General features: G+C 46.3%; 1 protein-coding gene across 6 annotated transcripts in view; it reads left to right on the top strand.

Moving 5' to 3' along the window:
• The window catches only part of Slc44a5 (solute carrier family 44 member 5), a 288547-nt gene that overhangs the window by 23945 nt on the left and 242942 nt on the right, over nt 1-21660 (top strand). The window lies entirely within an intron of this gene.

The raw sequence follows: 21660 nt of genomic DNA, 5'->3' as shown, positions 1-21660 counted from the left end.
AGATGCCCAGGAGGCTGAGGCAGGAGTTGCTCATGGTCACTTGAGCCCAGGAGTCCCAAGTCCAGGCTGGCCAATGTAGCAAAACCCTGTATCTTAAAAACCCAACAGACAGACAGGCAGCTCACTGATCTCACCTGAAGTCAGCCTCAGAGGCCCGGAGTGATGTTTAGCTTGGTGGTAGCATTAAATAGGGGTGCGTCCCGTGGCCCAGTCAAGGTGGCAGATAAGGCAAGTCAATGAAGACATTAGTGTCTCGCTATGTTTCTCACGGCGCCATCTCTGGGCCAGCCTCACCTGGGAACGTGCTAGAAATGGGTTTTCCCCGGGCTGGGGAGATGGCTCAGTGGGAAGGAGCCCCCGGTCGTCGGTGCACAGGGGTGAAGACCCGAGTTCAGATCGTCCGTGCTCAGATAAAAGAGTAGGATGTGGCCCCTGTGCCTGCAACCCCAGAGCTGAGGGTGGTGGAGACAAGGGGATCACTGTGGCTTGCTGACCGGTCGGCCTGGCGGAAAGCTGGGAGCTCCAGGTTCAGTGAGAGACCTCGTCTCAAGAGAAGGAAGACGGAGGTGATGCAGCAGGGACACCTAGGGTCCTCCTGCACCTGTGCGTGCACAGAGGTGTGTATGCCTCTATATATACAGGTACACACACACACGTGCACACACACACATGAACATGCACACATATGCATGCACGCACACACACAAACACATGCACACACACGAAAACACATATAAACATGCACACATATGCATGCACACATACACACATGAACATGCACACATATGCATGCACGCACACACACATGAACATGCACACACACGACACACACATGAACACGCAGCGCACACACACGCACTCATACACACATGAACATGCACACATATGCATGCACGCACACAAACATGTGCACACACACGAAAACACACACACATGAACATGCGTGCGCACACACACATATACACTAAGCACATGATTAAGAACCACTACTTTAATTTTTATTTATTTATTTTTATTTTGAGATGGGCTGTGTGTAGCTGACAGGCCGAAATCTCCTGATTGCCTGCCTCTTCCTCTCAAGTGCTGGGACTACAGCTACGTACCGTCATGCTTGGCTACTGCTTAACTCTTGTTCATTTTTTTTGTTGGGAGCCTAGTCTTTAACGGCTGAGCCATCTCTCCAGCCCAACTCTTGTTCATTTTTAGGATTTATTTTTATTTTCTGCCTAAAAGTGTCTTGCCTGCATGGACGTATGTGCTCCTCGTGCATGCCCGACGCCCAAAGAGGTCAGAAGACACTGGATCGCCCGCAACTTGAGTTAGATGGCTGTGAGCCACCGCATGGGTGATAGGAACCAGACCCTCTAAAGAGCAGCTGGTGCTCTTGACCACGGAGCCATCTCCCCAGCCCAACCACCAAATTCTCAGACGCGTTGCAACCGATGACAAATGGGTTCAACTAATGCTTTATGCACTCACATTGTTCGAAAACATTCAGTTGTCACAGCGGCCTCTTGTTGGAGCTTAGCCGTTCCTACCTGAGGGTTCTGATTATCTGTGTAACCCTGCTGGCTCTCCAGGCCTTGCTTAGAACTCAGAACTGGAAACTGCAGGCTCCTGTAATGACGATAGTCAATGCAATAGGGAATACAATGTATTTATTTACCAGAGAGAGAGAATCACACAAGCTGGGAGTCAGAAGCGTTGCCGGCTTCCAAAAGAGGAGGTCCCTTTTCCTTTCGCTTCCTTTCATCTCTACCTGTGCTAATTTCCTTGTCCCCGCCCTCATGGGCGGATAGCTTTGTGGGGTTCACTCCTACAATTCCCCTTTTAGTCTAAATAGAAGATTTAAATTTGATGCAAACTCAAACATATACAACATATATACATAGAGGGTGATAAGTAAGTTATAATCTACTTATATCCTAAGCTAAACATATCCATTCCACCTAAATTCTAAACTTATCTGAAAGGGATGCCCAAGTCTGAACACCTCCTTCCAATCCCAACCCTAAAATAATTGAAAACTAACACTAACAGGTGTAAACTATCCTCTAATAACAATAGTAGGGAGGGGGGAGTGGAATTCTCAAATTTACTTCTTGCTGAAGTGGGACGATGACAATCATGGGGACCTGTGGGAAGAAAATGTTAGTGTAACAAGAGTCTTAAGTAGGTTAGACAGTCTCTGTTTGGCCGGAGATGCTTGATTGAAGTTCTTGACTGGAGTTCTAATTTTGATTGAAGCTCTTACCTGAAGCTCTGGTCAGATTGTAGAAGGTGCACTGTATCAGTTCCTTATTCTGGAGTTGTGTTGAGTGATGTAGTTCCAAGCTGGTTTCAGGATGGTGCTTGTCAGGTGGGGTCGATGATGTGGGGCAGTTCAGATGTATCCAGTTGAATCAGGCAGAGTTGAGGAAGTGGATCCCCATTCTCTTTCTGAAGCAGTTGAAGATTGCTTCAGGAAATCCCTTGTTCTTTGGAAAACTCAAACATTAATGTTAGCACAAACATTTTTAACTTTTATATGTATGCATACTGGGAAAGGCAACCCTAAGGAAGATAATAAACATGAAGGAGATTAGAATTTTAGAAAAAGAACCAAGTATACACTAATTTTGTTTTCTTCTGTCTTATATCAATGGCTCTTTGATATAATACAGAAATAGTGAATTGTATTTTAACAGTATGTTTGGGTTTAAAGCAGGAGAGCCAATCCAACTCTAAAGCCAGCATCAATTAGATGAATTGGGACTAAAGCATATTAAGAAGCAAAGAGAAATGGAAATTATAATAACAAAATAGAGAGATTCAGACATTGATACCACGCGTTGTATTAGTGCATGTTTGATGGTCCTCTGGGTAGTTATCCTTTCTTCTTTAGGTATCCATACGTCCAGTACTTTTTCACTGTTCAGAGCTGAGTTTTCCTGTAAAGACAAAAACAGAACACTTCTCTTTCCTTTTGTGAGGCCTCCTTACACATAGTAGCATATAGTAGCATATGACCTGTAGATGAGCTGTCGCCTTTCTTCCTCCTGAGGTTTCTTCTGTTCAGATCGAATCTTGAACTCTGTGTGTGTGTGTGTGTGTGTGTGTGTGTGTGTGTGTGACTCAAGCAGGTCGTCTCCTGTGTGCATTTTCATGCATGAATATTGAGGCTTAGAGTGCGGGCATCCTTTGCCCTGGGGGTAGCCATGCGAGGTGACGCCGAACAGGATTTGTTTATTCAGCAGGTGCTTGTTGCACAGTGAGTGACTACTGAGTCTGCCTCACCTTCCAGACTGCCCCGAGACCATTCAGACGGAATGCATTTAAAAATAGATTTGCCTGCATGGAAATGCTTGGTTAAGGTGAAATATGGCAAACATCTGCAGTGATTTACGGTTCCTTTGCAAAGCACCACCTCAGCCAATGATATATATATATATATATGTATATATTTAACTTCCATATTCAATAGGTGTGGTAGTTCACCTGTAATCACAGCACCCGGGAGACTGAGATGGGGTGGGGGGGCTGGATTCCCAGATTTCCTCGAGTTTGAGGCCAGCCTGGTTTATGCAGTGAGTTCTGAGTCTGCTTAGGATACATGGCAAGACCCTGTGCCATAAACTCACACCGCCCCGCACCACACCACAGCACACCACAGCACACTACACAGTACCACACCATACTGTGCCATACAGTACCACACTACCCACACCGTGCCACGCCATCTCACCCGCCCCGCCCTGCCCCGCCCCGCCCCGCCCCGCCCTGCCCCATGCTGCATTACACTATTACACTACACACACACACACACACACACACACGCACGCACGCACGCGCGCACGCGGCAGAAAGAGCAGGAGTGCAAATGGCATGGAGGTCAATGCTTTGCCTGGGATCACAGCAAGTCTTGGGCTGAGTGTCACACTAGACTCTGGATTTCATCATTTCCCCACCACTGCCTACTCAAACGTCTGCGTGTGAAATTAGAATAAAGAGCTTAAGTTGCTGTAACCGCTAATCTTGGTCAGCACTTGGGGAGAGAGAACCTCCGTTAAAGAATTACATCCATCAGATTGGCCTGTGGCCTTGTCTTGGGGGGGCGTGGTTTCTTGATTGCTAATTGATGTAGGAGAGGGCCCAGCCCGTGGCGGATGCTACCTGCCACACATGGGAAAGCTGTGCCAGCACAGACGGAGCAAGCCAGTGAGCAGGGCTCCTCCGAGGCCTCCGCTTCAGTCACTGGTTCCAGGTTCCTGCTCTGAGCTCCTGTCCCGGCTTCCCTTGATAGACTGTAATCTGTGCGGTAGATTGAACCTAGCTGGTCCCCATAAGGCTGTAGGGAGTGGCACTCCTAGGAGGTGTGGCCTTGGTAGAGTGGGTGTGGCTTTGTTGGAGGAAGTGCGTCACTGTGGGGGCGGGCCTTGAGGTCCCGTGCTCAAACCATGCCCGGTTGAGGCACACAGTCTCCTGCTGCCTGCTGATCCAGATAGAGAACTCTCAGTTCTGTCTCTCGGCTCCGTCTCGAGCACCCATGCTTCCCGTCGTGATGGTGATGGACTAGACCTCGGAAACTGTAAGCCAGCCCCAGCGAAATGTCTTCCTTTAGAAGAGCTGCCGTGGTCATGGTGTCTCTTCACAGCAATGGAACCCTGACTAAGACGACCTGTAAGCTAGATAAACTCTTTCTTTCCTTTCCCTGAGTTGGATTTGGTGTTTATCACAGAGGCAGGAAAGCAAACGAGATTATATCATTTGCAAGATTAATTATCTGCCTGATTATTGTAGTGGCTTAGAAACGGTAACAAATAAAACTTATCAGCCCACCCCAAAGCTCCCAAAAAACAAAAACAAAACAAAACCCAAAAGCCGGCGTTGGTGGCACACACCTTTAATCCCAGCACCTGAGAGGCAGAGGCAGGTGGATCTCTGTGAGTTTGAAGCCAGTTCCGGGACAGGTTTCAAAGCAATACAGAGAAACCCTGTCTCAAAAACCAAAAAAACCAAAACCAACCAACCAACCAACCAAACAAACAATAAAAAACCCAAACCAAACCAAAACAAAAAGAAAACAAATAAAAATTATCAAAATCCCTTAAATAATTACAGAAGAGGCAATGGAGAAGAAAGCCTAAACTTAGTGTTGATGATTGTGTTTTATATTGTTTCTTAAACTGCCCATGTAAAGTTAGTCCCTCTTCCAGATGCAAGTTTTTCTAATTAGTTCATAGAAACACTGGTAATGTCCTGAGTCATTGTTAATTCGAAATCCATTTCTCACTTTCCCCAAAGAGGCATTTGGTATTCTGGGCGAGGTTGGCAGGGTTCTGATTGGAAGATTGCTTCTAGGAAGAGGCTGCCCTGCCACGACTCTTGAATGCCCTTCCCAGGGCCATGTCACAGAGGCCAAGAAGGGCATTTCTAAAGGGACAGAACAGTGGTTGAAGTTCTTGTTTTGCATTTTTCCTCTCTGGTACTTGGGTGGCAGTTAGGACAAGATCTCCTCTGAGGAGTTTCGTTTGCAGGCTCTTGAGATCTGTAGCAATGTGTGGAATGAGAGACACATAGTTGTCTTAGAATTGGACCTCACAATCGGGGCACAGATGACAGTCACCTTCGTTCTCCAAAGAGCCAAAGAGAGGTGCTGACCCAACCACACTGGAATTCCCTGCTGCAGGTTGGCCAGGCCACCATTTGTTGTCACCAGCCTCTGGAGAGAGCCGTTAAACACTGAAGGGAGTTACAGTAGAGAACTCTGCATTCCCGTATTGCTCCTTTACAGAGAGGGGAGGGCAAGTCTTCCCTCTCCACCAAGCAAGTGCTGTGATGCCCCGAGAGTACTGCCCAGGGGACCAGGGAAATGGTTGCTGGTATACAAGCTCACATGAAAAGTCATGCGTGTCAGCACGCGATTGTCATCTCAGAGCATGGGAACTAGAGACATGAGACCCCTGGAGCTTGTTGGCCAGTCAAATAAGGGAATCAGTGGCTGCAGGTTTGGTAAGAGACCATGAACATGTACACACACACACACACACACACACACACACACAAAACTGTAAGACCATGAACATGTACACACACACACACACACTCAGTCGACATAAAACTAAGACCATGAACATGTACACACACACACACACACACACTCAGTCGACATAAAACTAAGACCATGAACATGTACACACACACACACACTCAGTCCACATAAAACTGTAAAAAGTACTGCTTAAAGAGGTTAGATTTTTGTGAAAATTAGAATGACTTCTGACTGGACATTTGCAAAACTATAGAAACCACAGGGTTCCCATGTCATCCTGAGCACGCAGGGTTCTCTCATGTCATCCTGATCACACAGGTTTCCATGTCATCCTGAGTGTGGGGACACCAGACCTTGAGCAGAGACCCACTTCCCCTTCGGCCTGGGAGTAGGCAGCTGTAAGACAATGTTTTCTGTCATCCTGAGCACACAGGGTTCTCTCATGTCATCCTGATCACACAGGTTTCCATGTCATCCTGAGCACACAGGTTTCCTATGTTATCCTTGATGCTGTAACAATAAATGGCACACTTACTGAAAGTAAAACTAAGTCTTTATTGTAGAAATTACAAGATACCAAGCAAGTAACCCAGATGAGCCCAGTAGTTTTCCACTGCCGAACCGGAAGCCGAAATCTGGGAAAAGAGAGCAAGACTTCCTTTGTGCAGTCTTTTATGCCTTCCCCCGTAACGTCCCCTAGCCATGCCCGAAAGTGGGCTTGGCTAGTGACGTAGTTCACCGCCTACCTATGTATACGTCTTTACGTCTGTCCATATATGTCTTTAGTCATGCCTAAAGTGGGTGTGGTTAGGGGTGTGGTAAACCGCTCTTTTATTACCTCATCTGTGTGCGCCTCTAATAAGTCACATGGTTAATGGCGGCACACAGGCTTCCTCCTACACATCCTGAGTACACAGGTTCCCATGTCTACTGAGCACACAGGTTTCCATGTCATCCTGAGCACACAGGTTCCATGTCATCCTGAGCACACAGGGTTTCCATGTTATCCTGAGCACACAGGTTTCCATGTCTACTGAGCAGACAGGTTTCCATGTCTACTGAGCAGACAGGTTTTCCCGTTTCTCCTCTTGGGAAGACTCAGTGAAGAGACAGAATGTAGCCGCCTGTGGCTGTAGTGGAAGAAAGGTCAACAATAGGTCGTTATGATACACACCCCCTTTATTCATGTATGTGGAATGGGCCCTGTGTAAGAAGGCTGTGAATGCCAAGTGATGATATGGGTGCCTTAAGTATAAGAGCATGCCTCAACAGTGGACTGTTGGACCAGGCTGTAGCTCAGTAGGAGCACTGTCCTTACAGACAGAGTTCACTGTTGGGCTGGGCTGTAGCTCAGTGGTGGAGCACTGTCCTGACAGACAGAGTTCACTGTTGGGCTGGGCTGTAGCTCATTGGTGGAGCACTGTCCTTACAGACAGAGTTCACTGTTGGACCAGGCTGTAGCTCAGTAGGAGCACTGTCCTTACAGACAGAGTTCACTGTTAGACTGGGCTGTAGCTCAGTGGTGGAGCACTGTCCTGACAGACAGAGTTCACTGTTGGGCTGGGCTGTAGCTCAGTGGTGGAGCACTGTCCTGACAGACAGAGTTCACTGTTAGACTGGGCTGTAGCTCAGTGGTGGAGCACTGTCCTTACAGACAGAGTTCACTGTTAGACTGGGCTGTAGCTCAGTAGGAGCACTGTCCTTACAGACAGAGTTCACTGTTGGGCTGGGCTGTAGCTCAGTGGTGGAGCACTGTCCTTACAGACAGAGTTCACTGTTAGACCAGGCTGTAGCTCAGTGGTGGAGCACTGTCCTGACAGACAGAGTTCACTGTTGGGCTGGACTGTAGCTCAGTGGTGGAGCACTGTCCTGACAGACAGAGTTCACTGTTGGACCAGGCTGTAGCTCAGTAGTGGAGCACTGTCCTGACAGACAGAGTTCACTGTTGGACTGGGCTGTAGCTCAGTGGTGGAGCACTGTCCTGACAGACAGAGTTCACTGTTGGGCTGGACTGTAGCTCAGTGGTGGAGCACTGTCCTTACAGACAGAGTTCACTGTTAGACTGGGCTGTAGCTCAGTGGTGGAGCACTGTCCTGACAGACAGAGTTCACTGTTAGAGTGGGCTGTAGCTCAGTGGGAGCATTGTCCTGACAGACAGAGTTCACTGTTGGGTTGGAGTTTAGCTCTTGGTGGAGCACTGTCCTGGTGTGATTAGAAGGAAGCAGCTAGGTTGTAAAGTTACCAAATTGCCCAGGATTCACCACTGTACCCCAGGAATCCAGGTGACAGAGGACATATCAGCCAACTTGGAATTAAATTGAGAGGTCATGTTCTGATGGCTGCTGGGGCTGGGGCATGGGGGAGAGAAGAGCACTTAAAAGCATGTTCCAGAGCCTTCCCTGTGTCTTCCCATTGCTTCTCTCCTGGATCCAGCCATCCCCGAGATGTCAGGAGGGGAGAAGATTCAAATAGAAAGTTAGATTAATGCTCAGAATTAGACAAGACAGAACTTTTTTTCATAGCTGATGGCAAAATTGTTGTCACGGGAAGAAATCTGAGAGACCGTCGGGGATGGAGGAGGAGAGACCTGTCGGGATGTTTGGAGGTGGTGATGGGGGCGTGGAGCAGTTTCCCAATTGCTACTGAGCCCAGCTCAAGCGATAATGACTTTTTACAGATAAATTGTAGGGAGAAGAAAAAGATGGAAGAGAATGCCGCCTGGATTATAAGCAATTGAGAGAATCATTGCAGTAGGGATACTCATTTAGATAAAGGGCCCAGTCAGTTTCCTGATGCCTTCAGACTTCAAATGTCTATAGATTTTGGGTTTGAGAGTAAGGACAGTAACTCATTAACAGATTCTGACCAAAACTGGTTTGTCAGATCTCAGTGTGCTTTTGTACATAACAGGGGAGCTGAGCATTCTTTTATATGCCTTTCCGGCTGGCTCATCCTTTCCTCCTTTCTTTTTTTTTTTTGAGTTATTATACAAGAATTTTCATTAAAATTCTGAAATTACATTTCCCATTGCCAACAATGCAGATTTTAAATTGCTACTTATAATAGTGCATTAGTGGTTGGCATTTTTTATTTCTTTATCATAGGAGACCCAAATGACTCAAGCCTTTTGAATATAAGCCAGTCCATTTAGTGAACTCCATCATTTTCTAAGAGCTGAGATTCGGCGTGAAACAGTTTCAGCAGACTCTCTGATTGATTTCCAGACAATGGATTTTGGGTTTTGAAAAACCTCGCACATATAGTGTAGTGTGAAACCTGGGACCCCTCTGCTAGCTCCCCCAATTTATCTTTTAAGTGTCTATCTGCTAAGACTCATATTTCTTGATTCTCTTTGGAATGAGGAGATTAAATCACTGGAGTCATTAGATGCTGAATTTAGCCCTTTTCATCAGTCTTCAGGGGCTGGCATGTTTCACTAAATAGTAACATTAAAAAAATTTACCAGCTCAGAATGTTCCTAAGTTTTTAATATTCTCTTGTAGCTAGGCTTCTTGGGTAGCTACAAGGATCCAGGCTTCAAGGATCCAAGAGAGTAGCTTCTCATAACAAACCACCATCTCGTAAGTTCTGAGTTTTTCAAAAATGAAGTCTGGGTGTGGTGTGGTCTGTGTCTGTAATTTTAGGACGAGAGATGTAGATTTCAGAAGGTCAGGAGCTCAAGGTCAACCTCTACCGTATAGTGAGTTTCAAAGCCAATCTGAGAGGTGGCTCAGCAGTTAAGAGTGCTTGGATCTTGAAGAAGACCTGAGTTCGATTCTTGGCACCTATATCACATGGCTCACAAACTGCCTATTACTCCAGCTCCAGGGGATCTGACAACCACTTCTGGCCTCCACAGATGCCTGCACTCACATGCACATATACACAGACACACATACATATAGTTAAACGTACAACAAAATATCTTTAAGACAGTATAAATAAACGAGTTAATAAAATATATTTAAAATAAAAATGAGTCATTAGTTCCTATGGCACCTTCCAGGACAATAGTGTATCCTGACCCTTTTTGATGCTAAGCCTGGTTACCCAGGGCCTTGCTTATTTTTTCACACGTGAACAAGGGCCTATAGACTCACTGGCTAAAAGCAGCATGGCCAACACAGTGTCTGAGTCTTTACTCTTTGCTTGCCCTCTCTGTTCTTTATCATAACTCATTGTCCAGCCCACGGCTGAATTTTTCTTCCTGATGGCTGGGCCCATAAAATCCTTCAGGACTCCATAATCGTCTGTATTAATCGGGGTCCCCTAGGGTAACAGAACTCATAGAATGACTCTCTTTGTGTCTATGGGACTCATTAGAACGACCTCAAGGCTGTGGTCCAGCTAATCCAACAGTGGCTGACCAAGAACAGAAAGTCAAGGAATCCAGTAGTTTCTCAGTGCACAACGCTGGGTGTCTCAGCTGGTCTTCAGTAGACACTGGGGTCCCTAAAGAAGCAGGCTCTGATGACAGCGAAGGGATGGGCTTGCCAGCGAGGTGAGAGCAAGAAGGGAAAGAGAGAGAGCCTCCTTCTTCTGTGCCCTTAGATCGTCTCCCGCAGAAGGTACGACCCAGAGTAGAGATGAACTTTCCAATCTCAGGGCTTCCCAGTGATCAGGAGTGAAGGTGTGCCTTCCCAACTCCAGATCCAGATTAAAGACATGCCTTTCCCCAAAAGATCTAGATTAAAGGTATGCCTTTCCCCAAAAGATCCAGATTAAGACATGCCTTTCCCCAAAATATCTAGATTAAAGACATGCCTTTCCCCAAAAGATCCAGATTAAAGACATGCCTTTCCCCAAAAGATCCAGATTAAGACATGCCTTTCCCCAAAAGATCTAGATTAAAGACATGCCTTTCCCCAAAAGATCTAGATTAAAGGTATGCCTTTCCCCAAAAGATCCAGATTAAAGGTATGCCTTTCCCCAAAAGATCCAGATTAAAGACATGCCTTTCCCCAAAAGATCTAGATTAAAGACATGCCTTTCCCCAAAAGATCTAGATTAAAGACATGCCTTTCCCCAAAAGATCCAGATTAAAGACATGCCTTTCCCCAAAAGATCCAGATTAAAGGTATGCCTTTCCCCAAAAGATCCAGATTAAAGGTATGCCTTTCCCCAAAAGATCCAGATTAAAGGTATGCCTTTCCCCAAAAGATCTAGATTAAAGACATGCCTTTCCCCAAAAGATCCAGATTAAAGACATGCCTTTCCCCAAAAGATCTAGATTAAAGACATGCCTTTCCCCAAAAGATCCAGATTAAAGACATGCCTTTCCCCAAAAGATCCAGATTAAAGACATGCCTTTCCCCAAAAGATCTAGATTAAAGGTACGTTTTCCTACCTGAAAGATAAGAGTTAGAAGTGGGTCTTCCTACTCCAAATTAAGCAAACATCCCTCACAGGCGTGCCTGCCATTTGGGAGCATTTAGTTAGTTCAGTTGACATCCAAGAATAGCCATCACAGTCTCCTTTGGCATGTAGCTAAGAATTTTGTTTAAATTTTGTTAATTTACTGTATTACTACTTACAGTATTTATGTTATATTTGGAACCTAGATTTGCATTTTTAACTCCTGTCCAATATTGCTATTCCACACCATGGATAATCTTTCCACTCTTATTTTTTTGGAGGTACTTTAGTAAGAGACTTTTTGCTTTTAGGCTTTTAACATCTTACCAGTGGACATTTATACAAAGGAGCGCACCCATGGAGACTTGCTTACTAATTAAAATATGTATGCAAAAGTCTATATTCTTTACCCGCTGAATTATTAACCACAACACCAACCAGAGATGATAAAAGCTGGCAATTTGTGTTAAAGACTAAACTATTCATTTTTTTCCTTCTGGGTAGGTGATTGAGATAGGCAGATTCTTTTTTTTCCTCTTGGTATTTGGTTTCCAGTTTTATGAGACAGGATTTCTCTGTGTAGCCCTGGCTGTCCTGGAACTGGCTCTGTAGACCAGGCTGGCCTTGACCTCATAGATCCACCTGCCTCTGCCTCTAGAGTGATGGGATTAAAGGCGCCACTACTTCCTTTTCTTTTTCCTTTGTAAAGTATAGTTAGATGAGTTTTGGCTTCACAATTTTTGTTGGGGGCGGTAAAAGTCTGTAAAGTCATTTCAGATTTATCCTTCTGTGCATTCATCCTGTCTCCTCTAACTAAACCTTGTCTTTTGAGAAAGCTTTCTTCATCTTCTCTTCTTTGAAAAGCTTTTCTAGGTTTTAACCTACTGCATAGGACTCTCAACAAGAGATGTAATTAATGGGGAAGGCATTTGTCAAATGCATTGGGTCTGTGAGAAAAGAGCATTTGTTTAGGATTCATGAGCGAAAGGAATACATTAGTGTAAGGAAACAAGTGAGGGAGACCCTGCTCAGTGACCCCCAGTTTATTCTTATTCTACAGTCTCTGTCATAAATGTCAATATACTGGCTCAATCCGGCTCATTAGCCAAGGAGTTATTTTTTGCTCCGAATTGTCTTTCCCCGTTATCCAAGCATGAAAGCCTTCCTCATCATAATTTGCAGTCCATTTCCTTTCTGAGCCGAGACCACTACTCTGAGCAATTTAAAAACTGTGGAGTTAATTATTTCATTTATAATTAACGTTTAAAGTCTATGTTAATCAGTATGCTGCTGGATTTAACTATTTTCATGTGTGTTTAGGCCAGAGGTTGGAGGATGAGTGTCTTCCTCAGTTGCTCTCTACCCGTTTATTAGTTTATTTGAGACAGGGTGCTGTGTATCCTAGGCTGGCCTTGAGCCCTCCATGTAGCTGAAGCAGGCCTTGAGTCCCAATCCTCACGCTCCATACCCCAAATGCTGTGATTACAGGCATGCACTTCCAAGCGTGGCCCTCCACCTTAGTTTTAAAGAACGATTCTTCCATTGAAGGAAGAGCTCGCTGATTCGTGTGAACTAGCTGGCCAGTAAGCTGCAGGGCGTATATCCACTTCTGTTCCTCCATCCCCAGATCTTCAGTGTTAGGGTTACATATAGTGCTATCATTCCAACATCTTTAAAAATATTTTTTCTCTGAGAATTTCATATATACATACAATGTATTTTGATCCCCAACTCCTTCCAGATCCTCCACAACCCTCTAATCTCTAAACTTGGTTCTCCATCCCTATCTCCCTTCCTTCCTTAACATCTATCTATAATCTATCTATCTATCTATCTATCTATCTATCTATCTATCTATCTATCTATCTATCTATCTATCTATCAAATCTATCTGTCTATCTATCTATTATCTATCTATCTATCAAATCTATCTATCTATAATCTATCTATCAAATCTATCTATCTATAATCTATCTATCATATCTGTCTGTCTGTCTGTCTATCTATCTATCTCTTTTATAACCCCTAGATCAATTTGTGCTGCTTATGTACTCATGGATGTGAGGTCATCCACTGAAGGTTGGCTGACCTACATTTTTAAAGATGACCTGCATCTTAGAAACACTGTGGGTGAGGATTCACGAACCCCTTCCCACTCCACTTTAGAATGGTGACAGGCCTGATCTTGTGCAGGTCTCGTGAAGACAAGCATAACTGCTGTTGAGTCTGCGAGTCTGTGGTCCTGTCATGTCCAGGTGACACTAATTTTTCCCCGATCCTTTCTGACCTCTGGCTCTTCACTATCCTCCTGGTCCCTGTTTCCTGATGGTCCCTGAGTTTGTGTGTGTGGGGTCAGGTAGATGCACCATTTGTGGTCGTGCAATTCATAGACACGTGTTCGCTGCATAATAACCAGTGTGAGTTTATGCATTAACTGATGTCTAATGAACAACAACAACAAACACTCTGATGAGGTTGGAGAGTTACTCTAGTTTATGAGTGTAGCTGTGAATTTAGAGGCAATGTGATACTATATCAATTTAGCAGAATAATGGTTGTAGGTTTACCCCTGGGGCCCATGACCTTCTCAGTCACGGATTCTTGGCCAGATTTACAGTACCAGTGTATGATCCCTCCTGCGAACAGAGCCTTAAATCCAATTAGAAAGTGGTCGGTCACTTACATAACGTTTGTGCCACTGTTGTAACCTTGCCGTTCACAAGGACCACAGCTGTGTGAGGCTGCGGCCAAGCCTGCCCCTTCAGCAACCTGCGTGGCATCTTTTATTACCGGGAAAGCTAGCAAGCGGGGAGCAAGTCTCTTGGTCATCACCAGCTTGATTTCGCCACATCCCGAGACCAACGCAGGCGATATTTTCAGCAGTCGGGTCTTAGTTATATACATGGAGGTCCTTCCCTGCCTGGTCCCACAGCCGCTTTAGCCCCGAATAAACTCAGAGAGCCTTACAATAATTTGTAAACGCATTGGCCCGATGGCTCAGGCTTCTTATTGGCCAGCTCTCTCTTAATTATTAACCCATTTCTATCAATCTAAGTGTTTCCACGTGGTCTTATCTTACCGGAGGGAAGGGTCCGGCGTCCTGTCTTACCCCAACAGCTACATGGCGTCTCCTCTGGCTGCCCTCTCCACGTCCTCTCCCCAGAATTCTCCTTGTCTTGTACCCTCACCTGTACTTCCTGCCTGGCTACTGGCCAATCAGTGTCTTGTTTATCAACCAATAAGAGAAGCATATGTACAGAAGGACATCCCCATCACTTCCTATCATGCTCTGTGGGCAACCTAGAGCAATGGCAATAGACTGTATTATTTTGGGTGTGTGTTTCCAGGGGAAACAAATCTTGCTTTGAGGTGGGTGCTGGGTATCTGAACTCAGGTTCTCATGCTACACAACAAGCACGTCCCTTATTGAGCCATCTTCCCGGTGGCCTCCCACTTTTATCAACTTTTAAAGTGACCACGCAAAGTAATGGGGTTCGTTTTGGCATATCCATATGTATGAGCCATAATGAAAGACCCCGGGTGGGGGACTTTCACGGGAGGGAGACCCGAACCCAAGGAACACCGAGACCACGAGCTTGGATGCAACAGCAAGAGGCTTTATTGATAATACACGGGTACCCGGGGCATCTCAGTCTCGGGAACTGAGAGCCCCGAGCTGGGGACTCAGGGGTTCTTTTATAGCAAAAAGCGCAGTACAGAAGCGAGAAGCCTAGTTACGGGACCCTGATTGGGCAATTTAAATGAGGCTGGGGCTCAGAACGAGGGCAATTAAGGTTTCTCTCAGAACTCAAGTCTCGGCCTTGGCCCTATCTGAGGAACAATAGGTCTCTGTGCTTGCCCAATCTTGCTGGGCTGGCCATTTGGTCACAACAGACACCCAAAGCCCGTGTCCTTGGGCAGAGCTCCCTTCTGATAGCAAGGACTATTCAGCTGTGGGGGAAACGGAATTTTCCATGAGCCTCAGCTTGCCTGTGTAGGCTGGGCCGGGGTCTTTCAATATGTGCCATTTGATTTCATCCCTCCTTCCTAATATGGAACTATTGATCAGAATTTTCAAACTGTTCTATTTTAGCAAATACATAGATTTATTAATCTTGGTACATGTCTGTCTCAAATACCCCCAAACCTGACAACACGGGCAGTTTTTAAATTGACAAATGGAAGTCGTATACAATGACTGTGCATGATGTGATGATTCAACTCGTGCACATGTTGTGGAATGATAAAAATATGCCAGGTAACATGTTTTGTGGTGAGAATGCTCAGCATTCGATCTCTTAGCAATGTCTCTGGCATAGAGTCCGTTACTGCGAACTGTAGTCTCTTGGTGGACAAGCAGAGCTTATGCTTCAGGTAAAGCTAAAACTCAGAACACGTTGATCGTCAGCCCCACCCCTCACTGACCCCTGATGGCTTCTGTTCTCCTTGGGGACTCTTTATCTGAGTCTACAGAACAGTGAACTCACACCCACCTGTGCTGGCTTCCTTTGCCTTGTGCAAAATTCTCCAGGCTTAATCCATGTCGTAAGCCACAGGACTGCCTTCTTTCTACATCCCGGAGGAAGGGCTGAGGAGATAGCTGCGCAGGTAAAGCATTATCCTGCGTAACAGAAGACCTGAGTTCCATCCGCGGAACCACATAAAAATGTCAGAATAGTGACGTATGCCCATCATCCCAGTTATAGGGAAGGTGGGACCTGGAGAAACCCCGGCGATCGCTCTCAGCCCGTCTAATCCAACCGGTAAGCTCCAGGCCAACTGGAGACTGTCTCGAAAGAGTTGTGTGGCCCTTCTCAAGGAATGCCACCCGAAGTTGTCCTTTGACAACCTCCCCACATGCGTACCTGTACACACACAAAGATGCACGCGCGCACACACACACACACACACACACACACACACTTTAGACATTAAGAATTAAAGACCGGTTCACTCGGCGATTTCCTTGCATACGTGTTAACACAGCACGCTTTCCTAATCTGTCCTTTTGTCAATGATCACTTAGGTCAGCTCCGTGCCATCTTCATCACCACCATCACCATCACCGGTCTTGCCCTTTAGCCCAGGCTGACCTAGAACTCGCCCGTTGGCTCTGGGTAGTCCTGAACTGGCTGCGGTTATCCTGCCTCGGCTTCCCAAGCGCCATAACTACAGGCGTGTGCCGTCGCGCCTGGCTTGGTTCTGTACCTTGGTGGGCGAGGCTGCTGCAGTTACCACGCCAGGGCACACCTGCACGCCAGGGCACACCTGCACGCCAGGGCACACCTGCACGCCAGGGCACACCTGCACAGTTGTTTTCTTTCCTCTGGACATAAGCCCAGCCATAGGACCACACTCGCGGGTACTTGTGATTTTCCTGAGACGGTTCCATGCTTCCCTCTTTCCCTCCTGTGTCTTGTCCCTGCCAGTGGTCTGCACTGTCGGCTCCCGAGACCAGCCGTCCGAACGGACGGGTGAGGCCAGCTTCCGGAACATTTATTGCTGCTCTCTGATGGGCAATGATGGTGAGAGCACCTTCCCACACCCCCATCAGCAGTTCTTCTTGAGAACTGTCCCCCAAGTTTACCAACCTTAAAGTCGCTTGTTTTTCTCGTTATCCGTGTTCTTCCCAGTCTAGACACGAACGTCTTATCGGACGTGCGGTTTACAGGTGTTTCCCCACCCCACAGGCACTGGTTCATTACCGTTCCTTCACCATGTGCATGTGGTTGTTGTTTTTTTATGCAGTTTGATTTGTCTGGTTTTATTTTCACTGAGTGTGTGTGTCCCTTGGGTTTTGCAACAGCTCAATGCTCAGGCCATAGACAGTTTTTTTTTTTATTTATTGAAAACGGAAACTCCTGTGCAGAGACATGTATAACATGTGCCCATTGTTAATTAGCTGGGGGGATGGGGTACTTGCTTTAAAAAAACTTGATTAATTGAAGATTGTTCTGTCTGTATTATGAATTAGTAACTGGCTTATGAAAAATTGCGATGCAATAAAATGCCCACACCACTTAAAGCATACGAAAAACTTAAGGCTTTCTAATAGAGTTTGAGAATAATTACTACAAACATCTGCTACCTTTGTGTTATAGATAAACAGTTCTCCTAATTAAAACAGCATGACTTAGGTTGGATTGGAAAGAACCACCCAAATGCTGTTCAGATAGTTCACTTATGATTCATTTATATATGAAATACAAAAGAGCCAGGTATAACAGAGGGGAATAATGGAGTGCTGGATTGTTTTTGGATCTCTGTAATTTATTACAGCACTCGAGTAAAAGTCAATCGGTTATTTAAACTTGTTTGCTAGTAATTAATTCTAAAGAGATGATAGAAAACAGGAGAGCAGTGTGCGAATCACATACCACTAAGAATTTCTGTAACCTTTCTTACTTAAAATACACTTGGGGGAATATGAGTGATATAAAAAAAAAAGTGCATTTGACAGCTATCCAAGCCTCGCTCCTAATAGGCCATCCTTGTGGGGATTCTTTGAGGCTTTGTGGCCTTGTGGGTTTCTTTTTTCTTTTCCTTTTTCTTTTTGGTTTTTACGAGACAGGGTTTCTCTGTATTGTTTTGGAGGCTGTCAGTCCAGCCCGGCCCCGAACTCACAGAGATCCGCCTGCCTCTGCCTCCCGAGTGCTGGGATTAAAGGCGTGCGCCACCACCGCCCAGCTGTGGGTTTCTTTTTTAAACTAAAGATGTGTTTATGTGTATGGAAGCTCTGTTTGCATTCGGCACCTGCACACCAGAAGAGGACCCCTGATAGATCCCCTGTGACGGCAGTTATAGACGGCTGTGAGGAGTCATGTGGGGGCCGGGAACCGAACGCAGGACGTCTGGGAAGGGCAGCCATGCTGCTAATCTCTGAGCCATGTCTCCAGCTTCCTGTTCATGCAGTTTTAATGGCGGAGTTATTGATTATTAAAAAAACAAGGTAAAAGGCAAACACTAAGAAACAACACACTTCATGAAGCTGGGGCAGCTTCCCCTGAACATGCATGGTGGGAAGACTTGGACAGTGTGGGGCGACTGTGTAGACGTGTGCTCCGTGTGTAGACGGGTGCTCCGTGTGTAGACATGTGCTTCGTGTGTAGATGGATGCTCTGTGTCCACTTCGCGTGTCCCCCAGTTTCCAGTGTTTGAGACTCTCTGACTTACTCAGCCCTGTTGCTTGATCCACATTTACTGTTTCCCCTCTGGGCTGGGTGTTAGTTTGGCCTCTGGCGTTGTACAGAGCACGCCTGCCGTGTGAGTGATTTACACTGCAGTTGGAGAAGGCGTGCGCTCAAATAAAAACCAGTGAGACAAACCTGTAACGTGTATTGTATGGCGTTGACCTTCGGGGACACATTGGACAGTACAGGGGAATGTGCTTGGTGTCTGAATAAACGTCCTTTTATTTTAAGACAGAGTTGTTTTAACTCACACTGGCTTCATAGCCCAGGACTGCTTTCAGCTTGGAATCCTCCTGCCTCAGTCTCCCAAGCTGAGCCTGCACACCCAGCTGCAGCGAGGCGTGAGAATTCTCAGGAAAGTGTGGAGCGCAGCTAGGGAAAAGCGGAGGGAAGGCTGGGTTTCCTCCCGTGCCGCTTCCGCACTCCACCCCCGAGCATGTCTCTGGGAACAAAACCTGCATCTCCCGGCCACACCTGCTTGTTCCGTTTCCTGTGCTCTCCTCCAGCCCTGGTTCTCTGCCCACCCAGACACGCCCCCTCAGGCCTGTGCTCTTCCAGGTCCTCACTTGTTCTTCCGGTATCTCCCACTTCTCCCTCAGGTGTCTGCTCAGGTGAGGTCACCTCAGACCAGGCCTGGTCCTTTCGTGCCATCCGACCTCAGTAATGATGGCTGGTGTGGCACACAGCTGCTAAGGTTGCTTTTGCCAGTGAATCCCACTGCACAGGTGAGGTCAGCTGACACCTGTTGTACCATGCACTGCACAGGTGCGGCCAGCTGACACCTGTTGTACTATGCACTGCACAGGTGAAGTCAGCTGACACCTGTTGTACCATGCACTGCACAGGTGAAGTCAGCTGACACCTGTTGTACCACGCACTGCACAGGTGCGGCCAGCTGACACCTGTTGTACAATGATCTCCACAGATACAACCAGCTAACACCTGTTGAGCACGCTGTAGCTCAACAAGACAAAGCGCTGCAACTTCGGTGGTACCTCGTGGGCTCATATTAATGTAGACAACGTAAATGACTTCCCTTGACAATTAGAGAATTCAAACACTGTTTACCTTTTAAAGAATCATATCGGATCTGGATTCATTTCTTACTAGCTCATAGGAAGTATTTAATGTATTGGCACAGCATGCCTGTGAATAAATACATGATATCCTGTGACCTGTTGGGTAACACATTTCACCAGGTCAGTGTATGCACGGTTCACAGTCATAACAGGATGCATTTGTCACTTGGTAGTTGGTCCCATCAGAATAAGGACATTATAAAAATTTATTTTTTTTCATGAGTACAGTGGGCCTGTTACATTCAGAAGACACTGTTTCAGTTTGGTTCTCTCTGACCCTGTCTCTTACAATCTTTCTGTCACCTTTTCCACACTGGTCCACGAACCTAGGAGTATGTGGTGCGTGTGTGTGTGCTTGTATGTGTCTGTGTGTGTTTGTATGTGTGCATGTGTGTGTGTGTGTGGGCGTGTATGTGTGTGTGTGCAGGTGTGTATGTGTGTGTATGCATATGTGTGTGCTTGCATGTGTCTGTGTGTGTATGCATGTGTGCATGTGTGTATGTGTGTGCACATGCATATGGGTGCAAGCACGTGTCTGTGTATGTATGCATCTGTGTGTGTATGTGAGTTCATGTCAGTGTGCCTGCGTGTATATGTGTGTGTACATGTGTATATGTGTATGTATGTGTATGTGTGTGTTCATGTGTGCATATATGTATGTGTGTATATGTGTGTGTGTGCATGCACATGTCTGTGTTGTCTGTGTGCGTGCGTGCATGTGTGTGATATAAATGTTCTGTTTGTGGCTGAGCACCCTACAGACACTCTGCATTTTTACCAGTTTGAGTTTCTGCATTAATTGACATCCAATGGACAAAGAAACTTTAATGAGCACTGAGAACTTCACTAATGTATGGGGAGAGACAGGAACTTAGGGAACACTTTTATGCTATGTCTCTTTAGCAAAACAATAATAGTGGGTTCACTCCTGATCCCAAGGCCAATCATGTTCGAGTAGAGGACCCCAAACCCAGGAGTATAGGGACAGCACAAATCAGAGTCAGAGGGTTACTAAAAAAAGAGGACGGAGCTGGATGGTAGTGGTGGAACGCACTGCTAATCCCAGCACTGGGAGGCAGAGGCAGGGGCGGGGGCGGGGCGGGGCGGGGGCGGGGGCGGGGGTGGGGCCGGGGCAGGGTGGGGACAGGGGTGGGGGCAGGGGTTGGGGGGGGGGGCAGAGGCAGAGGCAGAGGCAGGTGAATCTCTGAGTTTGTGGCCAGCCTGGTCTACAGAGTGAGTTCCAGGACAGCCAGGGCTGCACAGAAAAACTCTGTCTCGAAAAACAAAAACAAAAACAAAACCCAAACCAACTAACCAAACAAACAAGAAGAGGACATGAAATTGGGGGAACTCTAGAGAGGTGGGTTAGATCTAAAGAGACTTAAGGGGAGGAGTTGAGTGTGACCATCATCCAAATACATAGTATGAAATTTGCAAACTTGTTAATACAAATATCCTTTAAGTTCCTTTTCCTTTCTACATCATGCCTGAATTACTTCATGACTTAAACTAAGGCACTGAAGTCTAAACTTGTCACGACCACCTCGACCAGCAAGGAAGACGTGACTCAGGAATCCTTCTCACAAGCAGTTTATTCAGGACCTTGAACAAATCTTCTGACCCCAGGGAGTGCCTGCCCACAGCTTAAAAAGGCCCTTGGGCGGCCAACCCCGGTAAGCCATGTGGCGACAGCAGATAGGTCCACATACGAGGAAGCAAGCCTGATATCCAGCCTTGACCAAATAAGGAGTTGTTTATCACAGAGAGCACTTGCTGTCGGACTAGCAGAGGCGGAAGCCAGTACCATCTTAAGGGTGCGGCACTTCGCAGCTCTCTACAGTTCCCCCTTTTTTGTTTAAAATGCAACAGGCAAGAGTAGAGGTCTGATCTCTGACAATGACAGGGACATTGTACTGATTTTTGTTTGGCGTCATCCACCCAACAAACATCAGACCCGTCCGATACCCTTTTTTCCAGAGGCGGGACTCTTGGGTATCAACCCGCA

This window comes from Mesocricetus auratus, unplaced genomic scaffold (genome assembly GCF_017639785.1).
Source record: "Mesocricetus auratus isolate SY011 unplaced genomic scaffold, BCM_Maur_2.0 Super-Scaffold_100009, whole genome shotgun sequence".
Lineage (NCBI taxonomy): Eukaryota > Metazoa > Chordata > Mammalia > Rodentia > Cricetidae > Mesocricetus > Mesocricetus auratus.
The sequence above is the reverse complement of the archived record's forward strand: the minus strand, read 5'-3'. Positions and strand labels throughout refer to the sequence as shown.